The following is a 16,673-nucleotide window of genomic DNA, read 5'->3' on the forward strand; positions in this document are numbered from 1 at the left end:
AGTAAGCTATCGCAAGCATCTTGCATGAACAGTACAGCAACTTAGTCATGGCTGGTATGGCACAATTTCTCTGTGTAAAGGGCTTAAGGTACCCTATTAGTTGGGTATAGAGCTCCATTATAAGTTGCTTGGGTAACCTGCACTTCTGCAGGGTATCTGCATTGGAGAATTGATCCAGCAGTGTGCGCTCCTTAACCACTTAAGCCCCGGAGGATATTCCTGCTCAAAGACCAGGGCCTAATTTGCGATTCGGCACTGCGTGATTTTAACGGACAATTGCGCGGTCGTGCGATGCTGTACCCAAATGAAATGGACGTCCTTTTTTTCCCACAAACAGAGCTTTCTTTTGGTGGTATTTTATCACCCTTGCGAATTTTATTTTTTGCGCTATAACCAAAAAAGAGCGTCAATTTTGAAAAAATAACAATATTTTTCACATTTTTTTTATATGAAATTCTCCAAAAAAATTTAAAAATCAAACATTTTTCACACTTTAGGCCAATTTGTTTTCTGCTACATATTTTTGGTAAAAAAAAAAAATCGCAATAAGCGTATTTTGATTGGTTAGTGCAAAAGTTATTGCGTTTACTAGCTAAGGGAAAGATTTATGTAATTTTTATTGTTTTTTCTTTTAACTAGTAATGGCGGCGATCTGCGATTTGTTTTGCGGGACTGCGACATTGCGGCGGACAGATCGGACCCCTGACTAACATTTTTGACACTTTTGAAGGTACCAGTGACATTACTACAGTAATCAGTGCTATAAATATGCACTGTTACTGTAAAAATGACACTGGCAGGGAAGGGGTTAACTTTATTAGTGATCAAGGGGTTAAGTGTGTCCCTAGGGGCGTGATTCTAACTGTAAAGGGGCGGGGCTTGTGATGTAACCACAGAGACATACGATCCTACATAGCAGGATAGTATGATCTCTGCTGTTACATCAGGGAGAATGACATCAGCCGCCTGCCTTTCTCCCTCTCCAGGGGGAGATTGCTAGTGGCCGGCGGACATCAGAGCTGCCGGTCACACGCGCAGGGATGGCCATGAACGAGCGAGGGCGGGAGCGCGCCTCCGGCGGCACTTGCCCCCTGCAGGCTCCTGGGCGAGCCACGTAGTACTACGTCGCTTTGCCCAGAAATTGGCTGACTGCCGCAGTAAATATACTGTGGGCTGTCGGCAAGTGTTTAAAGGTTTATTTCCTTTAACAGGACCTCCTCCTCTTCTGCATTGCCTGAAATTCCAGAAGACTGGATTCAAAGGGCTTCATTTCAAATAGATATCTTGTCTAACAGCCTCCAGAAACAACTCCTCACACTCCACACTCCTCTGACATTCCACACACCTCCAGCTTGCATTTTCCCGCATATTTTTTAAACCAATCACTGGGGGGGGTCTGACCATTGCCATAATTACCGCATGGGTATGCAAGCTTTGACCAATACTTAATTAGCGCGTGCATTTATCTATTTATTTCCTTATTGTATTGACTTTGATGGCTTTTTATGCTGTATTTAACAATTGTTTTTTGTGTTTCCGCTAAATGCCGCATGCGAGCGATAGTAATTTACATTTTCATTATCGCATCACGTGACCACCCTAATGCATGCGATAACCTTTAGTGAATTGTGTCCCTTGTAACAATTGATCCAGAGGTAATGGGAGCTGGGCAGATTTACCCACCTTAGCTACTGTACCTATACTGTATACCCCTTATGGACCAGAAACATTTTTACACTTTGAGCCTATTACTTCAGCCATAACGTTGTCATAGTTAAAGTGATTGTAAAACGATCACCTTGCAAAGCAACCCATTCTGTTTAAAAGAGAAATGAAAGGCAAAACATTTTTGTATGAATATAAAATATTAAACATTTTAAATCCCTTTTTTCCCCCCATATTTTATAAGAGATCACACTCCCTCAGTTCTCAGCTGCATAAGAGCTGGGGAGGGGGAGGAGAAACAGCAGCACACTGAGCCTGCCAGTGAATCACTGGCGGGGGGGGGGGGGGCGTGTCAGGGCAAGTCTTATCATTGGACACTGTACACTTAATTCCCGAACATAGCTAGAGAACTGACCATGGTGTGCTCTCCTGCTTAGGAAAGCAGAGGGACTTGCATGAACACCAGGGATTTTACATAAAGGAAGTAATACAAAGAGAACAGGAGACTTTCTCATACACGTACATGGTACAGCAGCTATATATCAGGAATATGAAATGTTGAGATAACAAACGCTTTAAGATAAGAAAGTCATGCATAAATTGTTTTGTTTCTTTTAGGAAAAAAAATAAGACTGGCAATTTTTGGCTTGCAAAAAATATTTAATTTTCAATGCCACCTATAGAAAAAAGGTGTACCAAAATGAGAAAAAAAAAAAATATTTTCTTATTTGACCACTTTTTGTTTTAAAGTGCACCTGTGTCCAAAATATCATTCTTAAAGATCCTCAAAGATCACAGCAAAGACTCCAAAGTTGGTTTCAGTTAAGTCTCATAAACACTACTCGTTTTTTTTTTTTTTGGGGGGGGGCACACTCTGGTCAGCACTCTCAACCATTGGCTGAGAGCGCTGAATGGAAGCCAATTGGCAGACCTATTTCAGTCATGTCCCTTAGGCTAGCTTCTGTCGGACAGACTCCAGTACACATGGGCCGAATGCCATCCCACATTCTTAAGTCTCTAAATGCTTAGGATCATCTGCTGCTTGCTTACGTTACTGTAGAAGAAGGCTGATGGCTGGGCAGTCATGATCTGCTGCTATGTAAAATAAGGCAGGCCATATATTATGCAATTTTCTTTCCTCCAACCACAGGTTGAAGGAAAGAAAATTGCTTGATTCCCCCATCAATACAGTCAGTGCTGATGAGAAAATCCCTCCTGCAGTGCTATTGTGTTCTGCCCTCGGGGAGTGTGGGGAGTCTCCCCCACTGGCAGAATACAATTGATCAGCCTTCTCCACCCGCAGTGATCGGGCTGGTTGTACTGAACCGGCTACATTATGGCTGGCTTAAGTAATACCATGGTAACTGAGATTTCAGTGCCTGTGTTGTGAACTTTCAAGATACATTTCTTCACAATGCCTATAGCCTCAGAGATCAATGGTGCTTTGTTTCAAAGTGTGCACAGTCTGGGCATGTTATCTTTTTAAAGTAACAATTGTTGCTATAAATAAAAATGTAGATTTTATTCTATTCTGTCTTTTTATATTGACACGCAAATTACATCTTTGTACAGAGAAGAATGAGGTTATGTACTATTAAAATAAAAAACATTGCTAATGAAAAAAGTATGTCTTTTTAATATGTTGCTACAAAGATCGGCAAACATAATGAGTACAAATAAAAAAGTTTAAATAAAAAAAGGTAAGCAAGGAAATAATGGAAATCAAGCAGGAAAATACAATTTAAGGTAGAGGGGAAATTAATTGGGGGCTGATTAGGGTAAATTCAGGGTCAATAGGTACACATGCTCCAGACGGTTAAGGAAAGAATAGGGGGGGGGGGCTCCGGTGAGGATCTGTTCGCTGATCCCCACTGAGCAGGCAGATGGCTGGTCCATGTCCGCTCTGCTTATGCAAAGAAGACACAGCCCGCTCTGCTCTATGGGTGGTCGTATGTAAACACCCCACCTGTTCGTTTATACCCAACTGCCATCTGACCTGAAATGCCAGACGGATGAGGAAAGGATTGGATGTTAGTGGGTGTCAACGGACACATGTCTGTTGACACTGCTTTAAGAATGCAAAAAACAATTTTATTGGAGAAAACTGATTAGCAAACACATATCAGTCACTTAAAATCCACAGCAGACTGAGAAGAAGACCCGTGGCCTCGTGGCTGCAGATAAAACCACATTTACTCACATTCACACTTGAAAGGACCAACATCATCCCACCCTATTCCTCGAGAATGACCGCCCCTCAGATATCCTAATAAAGTGCAAATACAAATATAAGAAGATTTAAATTAGCATGCATAGCTGAATGGATGTGGAACAGTCAAGACTCATCGCCATGACGTCATCACGCGTTGGGCCCGACACTCCGCCCTACGTCTCACGCCATGCATCTGACGATTTCAATACGCTCGTCCAGACTCTGGGGCACCACGTGTCAGTGACGTGACACGGCAGACAGCGTGGTTAACGCGGAAGCGTTGATAGTGTGCGTCTACCTGCTTTATAGACCCACGTAATGGTCATAATAGAACCTGATGGACTCTTCTTCCACAGTCGGTGACAAAACATCCTGGATCAGAAGTGGGCGGGTAAGAAGGAACGAAGGCCTTATAAGCTACTTCTTTATGGACTATGTTTTAAATGCCATAAATGTCAATACTGACTTGTGAGATTGTCCCAGGAACATAGTGTCAATAAGCCTGCCTTTGTCTTAAGTAATTGACCCTAGAGTGCACTGTTTAAGGGAGAGTGGACTTATATTGGACCCTGTAGGGGATGTTCCAGGACCTTAGGGTCCAGAAGATTGTTGCTATCTAAAGTGAATGATCTTACTCACATCACAGTGCACTTTTTGGGGGAGAGTGGACTTACACTGGACTGTTTCATGATAATTTTTTGACCATAACTCTGATATTCGAATGGAAATATCTTTTCCTGTCTGACTTCAGTTTTATCAAGTATATGGACACTAACAGTTCACGGCTCCAAGGAATGTATCATTCTGGATTAATCATACATTCTTTGAAACATTATTTACATGATGATTACCATTACTTTCCGCTAATCCAGCTCTCCTGGGAAAATCGTCTGCCCCAAAGGCTTAAAAGTCAGAGAATACCATGTCGATGAGTCTTGACTGTTCCACATCCATTCAGCTATGCATGCTAATTTAAATCTTCTTATATTTGTATTTGCACTTTATTAGGATGTCTGAGGGGCAGTCATTCTAAAGGAATAGGGTGGGATGATGTGGGTCTTTTTAAGTGTGAATGTGAGTGAATGTGGTTTTATCTGCAGCCACAAGGCCACAGGTCTTCTTCTCAGTCTGCTGTGGATTTTAAGTGACTGATATTTGTTTGCCAATCAGTTTTCTCCAATAAAATTGTTTTTTGCATTCTTAAACTAGTGTTGAGCCTTGTTTTGCAACCTTTTGGCACCTTTGTCTTCGTGTGTTTAGAATATTTGTTTGCTTGGGCTCCCCGGTCGGCACTTGACTGTATGGTGTATAGACTATTAGGAAGTACCAGTCCCCATTACATTGGGTAGTACGATTTCTTTGTATCCCTAGTTATTATTTTATGTTTTGTACATGTCTGTTGACACCCGCTGCTCCATAGAGGAGAATAAAGGGTCCGATCAGGTCTCCCAAAAAACTGATTGGTCTCCCCGTGTGAAAGGGTCCATAAATGTAATGTTATGTATAGAATGAAAAGTTGCATAAAAGTATAATAATAAAATAATGACGGCAGTATAATCATGAAACCAACTAAAATCTAAATAAAATCCTAATAAGGGTTAAAACAGCTGGTAAAACTAATCCACATGTAACAATTGTAAAAATAAATATTAACTGTGTATCAATGAGTGCAATTCAGGGAAAACAGATACTGTATACAGTATGTATGTAGAGCAGGAAGCTATTTACTAGGTGTAACTATTTACCAATAGCAAAGACAATGGGTGAATATGCTTGTCTGAAATATTGGTAACATTTGTTGATAATTGACTGATTTTTGACATTTTGTCAAACTGTATAACAGACAATATGGGAAGTCAAATCTTATACCTTTTGTACAAGTTGTTCTTTAATGAGTCTCTTATGTCCCTGAGTGCAGCCCACCCAACACACAGTGGAATTTAGTTCCGTATTAGGTTAAGCAAAATAACCTAAAAGCTTAGTAAAGTGGCGTTAGTGTTCTTGCACACACAGCACACAGGGTATCATGGAGGGTGCTGGGTGAGAGGAGGGGGTGGGTTTAGGGTGACAGGAAAGGGATATAGGATGAGTAAACACAGAAAGGTGGGTGCAGATTGACAGGAGTGAGGCATGGTGAAAGGTAGGTGCAGGGTGACAGGAGGGGGCTTCAGAATGAACAGAAGGAGAAGGGTAGGTGCAGGGTGACAGGAAGGGGCTTCAGAATGAACAGAAGGAGACGGGTAGGTGCAGGGTTATTGGGGGGTGGGGGCTTCAGAAGGCGAAGTGTAGGGGCAGGGTGATAGGAGGGGGCTTCAGAATAAACAGAAGGAGAAGGGTAGGTGCAGGGTGACAGGAAGGGGCTTCAGAATGAACTGAAGGAGAAGTGTAGGTGTAGGGTGACAGGAGGGGGCAAGGTGAAAGGTGGGGGGTAGGTGCAGGGTGACAGGAGGGGGCTTCAGAATGAACAGAAGGAGAACGGTAGGAGCAGGGTGATAGGAGGGGGCTTCAGAAGGAGAAGGGTAGGTGCAGGGTGATAGTAGGGGGCTTCAGAAGAAGAGGAGTAGGTGCAGGGTGATAGTAGGGGGCTTCAGAAGGAGAAGGGTGGGTACAGGGTGATAGTAGGGGGCTTCAGAAGGAGAAGGGTGGGGTGCAGGGTGATGGGGGGGGGGCTTCAGAAGGAGAAGGGTAGGTGCAGGATGACAGGAGGGGGATTCACAAGAAACAGAAGGAGAAGAGTAGGTGTAGGATGACAGTAGGGGGCTTTAGAAGGAGAAGGGAGGGTACAGGGTGATAGTAGGGGGCTTCAGAAGGAGAAGGGTGGGTGATGGGGGGGGGCTTCAGAAGGAGAAGGGTAGGTGCAGGATGACAGGAGGGGGCTTCACAAGGAACAGAAGAGAAGGGTTGGTGCAGAGTGACAGAAGGAGGCTTAAGGATGAACAGAAAGGGGGAGTGGTTGGACTTGATTCATCCTCAATCGGGGGCAAATTATGGTCAGGCTGCTCAACTAAAATATCCAAAATGGAGGTATATGGAAATCAAAATAAAGACAAATGAAGAACAAATACCTTTTTTTCCCACAAATTATGTATCTGGTCTTTTTTATGAATAAATCTAACTGCAAAAAGCAAGGAAAGTCCCTAAAAGTTGTCATAGTACTATCATTATTCAACACCATCAGCATAATCATTGCCACCACTACAAATAACTTACAAAAGTGCTTTTATTTGAATATTGAGAAGCTGTTACTTTTCCTTCAGAGTTTTCCATAAACAACATTAATCATTTTCTAAAAGGTCTGTCAAGCCTCAAACTTTGTAAATTTCATAACCTAATGAAGCCTGGCTTTGAATTGTGACCAGTGTAACACAGATTGCATTAGTAACCAAATCACTCAAACTTGTGTTACCATAGAAAACTAGCAGGCCAAACATCAGTCAACAACGAGCCACTTATTCTCCAAAAGAACATATGGAAAGCAAGTGACAGCAGCTAAGTAATATACGTTTCCTGGGTTTACAGAAACTTGTTTATGACACATGGATTCAGAATGCTAAGGACATATTTTACGATTTTACAGATGACATAAAATGTGTCCAGAATTTCCTATGTTTTTCTCCGAAAAATGTAATAATTTGTGTCAACAAAACAGCTGGCGAGCGGTTTACTGCACTAAGAATTACCACTTAAAGTATAGTGTAGTCTAAGCAAGCTTAAGGCATTATTGCCTGTCCTTCAAATTTGACATGCTTGCTCCCTCATATTTTGTAATTTTAATAAAAGGAGAAATTCGTAAATAATTATTTCAATAGAGGAGGATAAAGTATCCACCACAATGTTGTGACATCATCAGGTACATGGGGAGTGCATTGTTTTGAACCTTTTGTTAACCACAAAATGCATATGTGTAGTGGCAGGGTCCAGGGAGGATGGCTTTTAACCCCTACACGCCACACATATGGGCCCATGGAATCAAGTGAAAGTCTGCCCTGGTATCAAGACCCAACATCAAGACCCAATTGATAAACAGTGCCACCAGAGCGGGAAGGAGTAAATCAGTCAGTTGACAGATTTGCCTCGGTAGAAGTCCTTTGATGACGAAATGCGTCACTTTAGTTTTGTGGATTCTACTGCTTTTTAATTCCTAACATTGTGAGTGTATTGTAAGCGGGAAAGGGGGGGGGGGGTTCTAATAAAGCATTTTGTGCATACATAGTGCCCTATGAGCCCCCTTTTTTTTTTTGCATATACCTCTCCCTCTCCTGCCTGAGCTGACTAATATTGAAGGTGTGTTGAGGATCAACATATCTCTGTGATACTCTGGTGGAGTGTGTTTTGGGGGATTTATAAGGCACAGTATATATCATCAGCTGGTGAGTGAGCAATACCAAGGGATTGGGCACGTGGTGTGGTGAAGGCGCATGATCTTGCTTCACTTCGTGGGGAATAGTCATCCCATTCTTTGGACTATATGAATAGATTGTGGACTCACCTACACTATATCTCTATTAAAAGTTATAGGATTTTGTAGCGCTGCTTATGTGTCTGACCCTTCATGCTGACTAGCAATCTATAGGAGGAGTTATATACATCCTTTTTATATATTTTTTTTTATAAGGCAGCAGCTTTACCTTTCAGAGGATTATATGCACTTTTGCAAATTATTTATTGATTTATTGTTTGTAAGTTTTTTCCTAAGCGCTGGGTGATTGGGAAAAAATTGTGGTGACACTTTATACTCTCAGTCTTTGGTTGAGTACCAAAAGTGTAATGCTTCAACATCCTTTAGAGCGTATCAATTTTTAGTTAACAGTGAATAACAGTCCTAGAATTACTGTTCTCAATTTGACGTGTACAGTGATACCTAATATGTATCCTTTTTGTATGTCTACCCAATGCATATGCCCCTGTATATATTTATTTAGCAAAAGGGGGGTGGGGAGCTTTTGCCAAATTTTTGTTGTTTTTATTACATTTATTTTATGAAACCTTATTTTTTTCCCCCTTTTTTTAGTTTACTTTACTTACCTTTACTACTATCAGCAGTGGGTGAATAAGTCTCCTATTGGTAACGTGGAAGAAAAGCCTAACTATATCTATTCTGAAAAATGTTTCTTCCTCCTCCTCCTACTTATCCTGCCTAACTTGTATAAATAAAAGATCTGTATACTTGTCTATTTTTAATACACTCCAGTTCGACCACGTGATCCCACAGTTTCAGCTCCCCTGTGTCAGTGAGCGACTGCTGCAGGGGAGAGGAGGGAACACCAAAAATGGCTTGGCTCCCAAATTAACAGCCGTTTTTGGGCGCTCTTACACAGAGCTACAGGATCATGTACCTGGATTAAAGCAGATTGCAAATAGGCAAGGCAGGATAGATAGAAGGAGGGGGAAGGGAACATTGGAAAGTGGAAGAAAACCCTTACTATATCTATTCTTAAAAATGTTTCTTCCCCTCCTCCTACTTATCCTGCCTAACCTGTATAAATAAAAGATCTGTATACTTACCTTTTTTTAATACACTCCAGTCGGATCAACTGATCCCACAGTTCACGTGATCCCACAGGTAGGAGGAGGGGGAAGGGAACATTATTTAAAATAGATATACTGTAGTTATCCTTTTCTTCCTTTTTAATATACATGTAGAAGTGACTAGGTAGCTGTAAAGAAATTCGGTAGCCAGAAGTAAAACAATAGAAATAGGAAAAAAAAAGAATTAAAAAATGGCGTTCCCCTTAAAATGCATACCAGACCCCAAAGTTTAGGTATGCATGCGGGGAGCGGGGGGGTTGATTTTTTCTTTTTTTTTTCTATTGTCGGCAATAACTTGCAGCCGCGATAATCAATTTAAAAGTCTTTTTGTTTTTCTTCACAAATGTTAGATTTGCTACAGCAGGTTCTATACACAGTACAGATGCACCACTTTTTAGGCAGATTAAGGGGACCCCCTAGGCACTATAATTAAAATCATTTTTAATTTTTATTGTTTCACTTTAAGCATCATTAAAATCACTGCTCCTGTAAAAACAATCTTTTTTTAATCTTTTTTTTTTTTTTTGCATTGATACATGTCCCCCAGGGCAGTACCCGGGCCCCCATAGCCTTTTTATGGCCAATAACTTGCATATAAGAATTCAAAATTAGGACTTTTGATTTTTTTTATGTTCGGGTCCTATAGACTTATATAGAGTTTGCGGCTCGGGTCCAAACTTTTTCCGTGTTCGGGAGTTCTGGTGCGAACCGAACTGGGGGGGGGGGGGGGTGTTCGGTCCATTGTTACCAATTACATCTTCTAAAAATGCTAATAAGTGGTGCAGCTGAGCTCCTGGCCTACTTACTTTTTTCTGTCAGTAAATCACTAGCTGTAGATGAGCTAGAAGATCATCATGACACCCAAGAAACTATTATTTTAAAAAAGAGTGGTAAATGGCAAAACAAATATTTTCCCTATGACAGGGTCAACACCAAGCACCATGCTGAAGTATGTAATTATGGAAGCCTATCCAACATAAAATATTGTCTAAGTATCTATAAAAAATATGCTATAGCATTGTCCTTCTGCTACATTAAGTTTCATGTCTAATAAAACTTTTAAAAATATATTATGCAGTCATGGTATTTTAAACTCCATTTAAATTCAAGTTTCTTCCTCACTGTGCAAAAATTTGCATTGTATTAAACTGTGACTAACTAATTGGTCTAGGACATTTATTTAATGCACCACATTTAATAAGGAGCAGATGAAACTAATTTTCTTTCATTGCTAAACAAATTAAAGCCTATATTTTTTATGACAGAGAATGTGATCAAGATTGCTAACTGTGTTATTGCCACATGAAATTCAGGGAGAATGTATTAATGATAAGGCAGATTTGGCAGATCTCCATAAACATCAGGAAAGACTTTTCTCAGGCTGAAATAAAATGAGATTACACGGTGCATAGACATTGTGCAGCACATGTGTGGACTGGTGGGCACGTTACTCAACAGCCAGCTCTCTATATTTTAACTTCACATTAATCTTTATTGACAAATAGTACATGCCAATCGTAAAGCAAGCCTATGGGCAGAGGAGCATGTGAGAGAGTGTCCTGGATGGCCGAAGGACTCGTGGACATCGCTGGACAGAGATGGGGCTCAGGTAAGTATTAGGGGGTGCTGGGGAGGTTGCTGCGCACAGAAGGCTTTTTATCTTAATGCATAGAATGCATTAGGATAAAAAAAACCTTCTGCCTTTACAACTCCTTTAAAGTGAATCCTACACAAAAAGGAAGGTGTGCTGTTTACCTTTGCTGCCCTTCTGCCTTGCTGTATATAAACCTATACAAATAAAAACCTGAGGGGGGGAAATTATGCTCACCTTATTCTTGCCTGGAGCAAGTGTTGATATCACAATCTTCTAATGAGATCCCTGAGAATGCCAAGTACGCCAAATCTCCTAAGTAGACATTTCAGTGCTGGGTGCACCTTCTTAGTGAGATCTGGAATACTAAACACTTCCCAGATTGACCTGAAAGAAGGATGTCATCATTCTCACATAGGCTTTGAGGGCTGAAGACAAGGGAAAGGTGAATACACTTTTTATTTTTTTTTTTTCTAAACTTTCTTACAGTGATGCAGCCAGGGCCAGGGGCAAAGGTAAACAGTGGACCTTACTTTTTAGATCCTACAGGCGCTTTAACTTCTTGATCCTGATCACAAGATACAGATGCCACACCACCTCCCAGGCAATAAAACCCACTTAAAGGTCTGCCAGAAGTTGTGTGTCTTCTGTATCGTGTAACAATGTGATTGGCTCTCACAACAATCACATGCTCCTAATCAGTAGCCTTGACCATCAGTGTGCTGGGAGCATGCAATGAACATGCTTTCAGCACACAACCTCATTCTGCCATGGATGCTTATGAGTGGCTACTGGGCGTTAAAGACAACCTTTCTTTGTCACCAAATACAGTCAGGTCCATAAACATTGGGACATCAACACAATTCTAATCTTTTTGGCTCTATACACCACCACAATAGATATGAAATGAAACAAACAATATGTGCTTTACCTGCAGATTTTCAGATTTAATTTGAGGGTATTTACATCCAAATCAGGTGAACGGTGTAGGAATTACAACAGTTTGTATATGTACCTCCCACTTTTTAAGGGACCAAAAGTAATGGGACAGATTAACAATCATAAATCAAACTTTCACTTTTTAATACTTGGTTGCAAATCCTTTGCAGTCAATTACAGCCTGAAGTCTGGAACGCATAGACATCACCAGACGCTGGGTTTCATCCCTGGTGATGCTCTGCCAGGCCTCTACTGCAACTGTCTTCAGTTCCTGCCTGTTCTTGGGGCATTTTCCCTTCAGTTTTGTCTTCAGCAAGTGAAATCAGATTAAGATCAGGTGATTTACTTGGCCATTGCATAACATTCCACTTCTTTCCCTTAAAAAACTCTTTGGTTGCTTTCACAGTAAGCTTCGGGTCATTGTCCATCTGCACTGTGAAGCGCCGTCCAATGAGTCCTGAAGCATTTGGCTGAATATGAGCAGATAATATTGCCCGAAACACTTCAGAATACATCCTGCTGCTTTTGTCAGCAGTCACATCATCAATAAATACAAGAGAACCAGTTCCATTGGCAGCCATATATGCCCACGCCATGACACTACCACCACCATGCTTCACTGATGAGGTGGTATGCTTTGGATCATGAGCAGTTTCTTTTCCTCTCCATACTCTTCTCTTCCCATCACTTGGTACAAGTTGATCTTGGTCTCATCTGTTCATAGGATGTTGTTCCAGAACTGTGAAGGCTTTTTTAGATGATGTTTGGCAAACTCTAATCTGGCCTTCCTGTTTTTGAGGCTCACTAATGGTTTACATCTTGTGGTGAACCCTCTGTATTCACTCTGGTGAAGTCTTCTCTTGATTGTTGACTTTGACACACATACACCTACCTCCTGGAGAGTGTTCTTGATCTGGCCAACCCCTTGTGAAGGGTGTTTTCTTAACCAGGGAAAGAATTCTTCGTTCATCCACCACAGTTGTTTTCCGTGGTCTTCCGGGTCTTTTGGTGTTGCTGAGCTCACCGGTGCGTTCTTTCTTTTTAACCACTTGCCGACCGGTCACGTTGACCATACTGCGGCAAAGTGGCTCGTTCCCATCCAGCGACGTAGACCTACGTCGCTGGACTCCTCCCCTTGTGGGTGCCGCATGCGCACCGCCGGAGGCTCGCTCCCCCTGTATTCAGTCACAGCGGGAGTTGGGCCAGGGGAGGAGCGGCGGCGATCGCTGCTGCTCTTCCCCGATCGTCGGGGAATCGAGTCTGGAGATCCGCCCGCTTGTGTAAACAAAGCGGGCGGATCTCCTAAGTGACAGACAGGGTCAGATTGCAGGGTTCAGCATAGCTGAACCTGCGATCTGTCCCTGTGTCACTCAGTCACCTCCCCCCACACACGTCAGTAAGCACCAGGCATACATTAACCCCTCCCTCTCCAATACAATTAACCCCTTACCTGCCAGTGTCATTTTTACAGTAACAGTGCATATTTATAGCACTGATTACTGTAGTAATGTCACTGGTACCCCCAAAAGTGTCAAAAATGTCGGTCAAGGGTCCAATCTGTCCGCCGCAATGTCGTAGTCCCGCAAAAAAAAAAAAATCGCAGATCGCCGCCATTACTCGTTAAAAAAAAAAAACACCAAAAATTGCAGAAATCTTTCCCTTAGTTAGTAAAACGCAATAACTTTTGTGCAAACCAATCAAAATACGCTTATTGTGATTTTTTTTTACCAAACATAGGTAGCAGAAAACAAATTGGCCAAAAATTTAAAAAGATTTAGATTTTTAATTTTTTTTGGGGGGGGGGGATTTCCAATAAAAAAATTTGAAAAATATTGTTATTTTTTCAAAATTTATTCTCTTTTTTTCTTTATAGCGCAAAAAGTAAAAATCGCACAGGTGATCAAATACCACCAAAAGAAAGCTCTGTTTGTGGGAAAAAAAGGACGTAAATTTTGTTTGGGTACGGCGTTGCACGACCAGGCAGATGTCAGTTAAATTTGCACAGTGCCGAATTGCAAAAAATGGCCTGGACGTAAGACAGCAAAATCCTCCGGTGGTTAAGTGCTTAAGGATGTTCCAAACAGTTGATTTGGCCACACCTAATGTTTTTGCTATCTCTCTGATGGGTTTGCTTTTTTTTTTTTTTTTTTCAGCCTAATGATGGCTTACTTCACTGATAGTGACAGCTCTTTGGATCTCATATCGAGAGTTGACCGCAACAGATTCCAAATGCAAATCCAAATGCAAAATAGCACACTTGAAATTAACTCTGGACCTTTTATCTGCTCCTTGTAAATGGGATAATGAGGGAATAACACACACCTGGCCATGGAACAGCTGAGCAGCCAATTGTCCCATTACTTTTGGTCCCTTAAAAAGTGGTAGGCACATATACAAACTGTTGTAATTCCTACACTTTTCACCTGATTTGGATTTAAATACCGTCAAATTAAAGCTGAAAGTCTGCAGTTAAAGCACATCTTGTTTGTTTCATTTCAAATCCATTGTGGTGGTGTATAGAGCCAAAAAGATTAGAATTGTGTCGATGTCCCAATATTTTTGGACCTGACTGTATATGCATGGCACAGACTACAAGAGGTTAAGTTAGAGCTCACAGATGTTTTGAGGTTGATTTACTAAAGGCAAACAGACTGTGCACTTTTTAAAGTGCAGTTACACAATGCAAGTGCAGTTGCTCCAGAGCATAGTAAATGAGGTAAAGCTTCACTTTGCAAAGAATATCCAATCACATGCAAGGAACTTTTAAAAGAAAAACTGCATTTTTGCTTGCACATGATTGGATAACGGAAGTCAGCAGAGCATTTGCTCATTTACTAAGCTCTGGAGCAACTGCTCTTGCAAAGTGCAAGTGCACAGTCTATTTGCCTTTAACAAATGAACCCCATGCTGTTACATAAAACGCATGCCTTTTTTCAAGCTTTCATGTAATGACAAACTTTTTTGCAGTGAATTCCCTTTGATTCAATACAGTTCAAACATAAAAGAACTAAAATGTTATACCATTGATAACAGAGAATTTCAAGTACTAACACAGAGCTAATATTTGTCTATAAATGTGTTATTTTGCAACACAATACTGCACATCAAATATATATACGAAACACACCAGCTACGCACATGCAATCAAAAAGCAAACATACAACATACAGTAAACACGTACTAGAGCTACGAGAATCTGGAAATGACTGGGAGTAATTTTTGTTTCTGATAAGAAATATATATTTGTCTTCTGTAGAGTAGTCCAGTCTACAGCATTTAGGAGATAGGGAGCCCTCTAGTGCTGAACAGAAGAGGCACAGCCTTCTCAGTCTGTGTATATGCATACTGAACAGATGCCTGTGCAATAATGCTTAATGAAGTATTAGTATGTTTAACTTTTAGGGAAACATGTACGTAACAGAGAAAATGTGAAAGTTAGATATAAGTTATATTTTTTTAAAGCACATGAGTTATAAAGCAACTTTGAATTAGAGGGGTGGCTGTGGTCGTAGTATACTAGGATTTTGCAAAATCGTTTGACACCGTTTCCCACACACAGCTAATGTGTAAAGTAAAGTCTACAATCAGTCTAAAATCTGTTTGCAAATGGATAGAAAACTGCCTTAAAGACAGAATTCCGAGAGTAGTGGTTAATGATTCTTACTCTGAATGGTCTAAGATTATCAGTGGTGTACCCCAAGGTTCAGTGTTGGGACCCTTACTTTTTTATATCTTTATAAATGATATAGGGTCTGGGATTAAAAATACCATTTCAGTCTTTGCAGATGACACCAAGCTTTGCAGTGGAATAACTTCTTTACAGAATGCCTCCAACTTACAATCTAACCTCAATGCACTGCTTAGTTGTGCAACTATGTGGCAAATGAGGTTTAAAGTTGATAAAATGTAAAATTAAGCACTTGGGGGCTAAAAATATGCAAGCATCATACACACTAGGGGGAGTACAACTGGGGGAATCCATAGTGGAGAAGGATCTGGGTGTTCTGGTAGATCCTAAGCTTAATAATAGCATGCAATACCAAGCTGCTGTTTCCAAAGCAAGCAAAGTCCTTACTTGTATTAACCACTTGCCGACTGCCTAACGCCGATCTACGTTGGCAGTCAGCCCCTCACAGGCAAAGCGACGTAAGGCTACGTCACTAGCTTGTGAGGGTCTAGGGAGAGAGCGCGCGCCCCCGGAGGCGCGCTCCCGCGTGGTCACGGACCCCCCCGCGCGTGTGACCGGCGGACCCTATGTCCGCCGGTCACTCTGCGATCGGCGGGAAAGAGGGAGAAAGTCAGGCGGCTTGTGTAAACAAGCTGCCTGTCATTCTCCCCTGTGTATGAAGGATGATCATACGGTTCTACTATGTAGAACCGTTGATCACTCTCCATACATCTGAAGCCACAGCAAATAACAGTAGAAAGCACGCCCCTAGGGACACACATAGCCCCTCCCTTTCAAAAAAAGTTAACCCCCTTCACTGCCAGTGTATTTTTACAGTAACAGTGCATATATATAGCACTGATTACTGTAGAAATGTCACTGGTAACCCCAAAAGTGTCAAAAATGTCAGTCAAGGGTCCGATCTGTCCGCCGCAATGTCGCAGTACCGCAAAAAAAAAAATCGCAGATCGCCGCCATTACGCGTTAAAAAAAAAAACAACAAAAATGACAAAAATCTTTCCCTTTGTTAGTAAACGCGATAACTTTTGCGCAAACCAATCAAAATACGC

General features: G+C 41.3%; 1 protein-coding gene across 4 annotated transcripts in view; it reads right to left on the minus strand.

The window, feature by feature from the left end:
* The window catches only part of ARHGAP24 (Rho GTPase activating protein 24), a 1,271,118-nt gene that overhangs the window by 141,433 nt on the left and 1,113,012 nt on the right, over positions 1 to 16,673 (minus strand). The gene's annotated exons all lie outside the window — the stretch shown is intronic.

Source organism: Pelophylax lessonae (genome assembly GCF_965119305.1).
Source record: "Pelophylax lessonae genome assembly, chromosome: 1".
Lineage (NCBI taxonomy): Eukaryota > Metazoa > Chordata > Amphibia > Anura > Ranidae > Pelophylax > Pelophylax lessonae.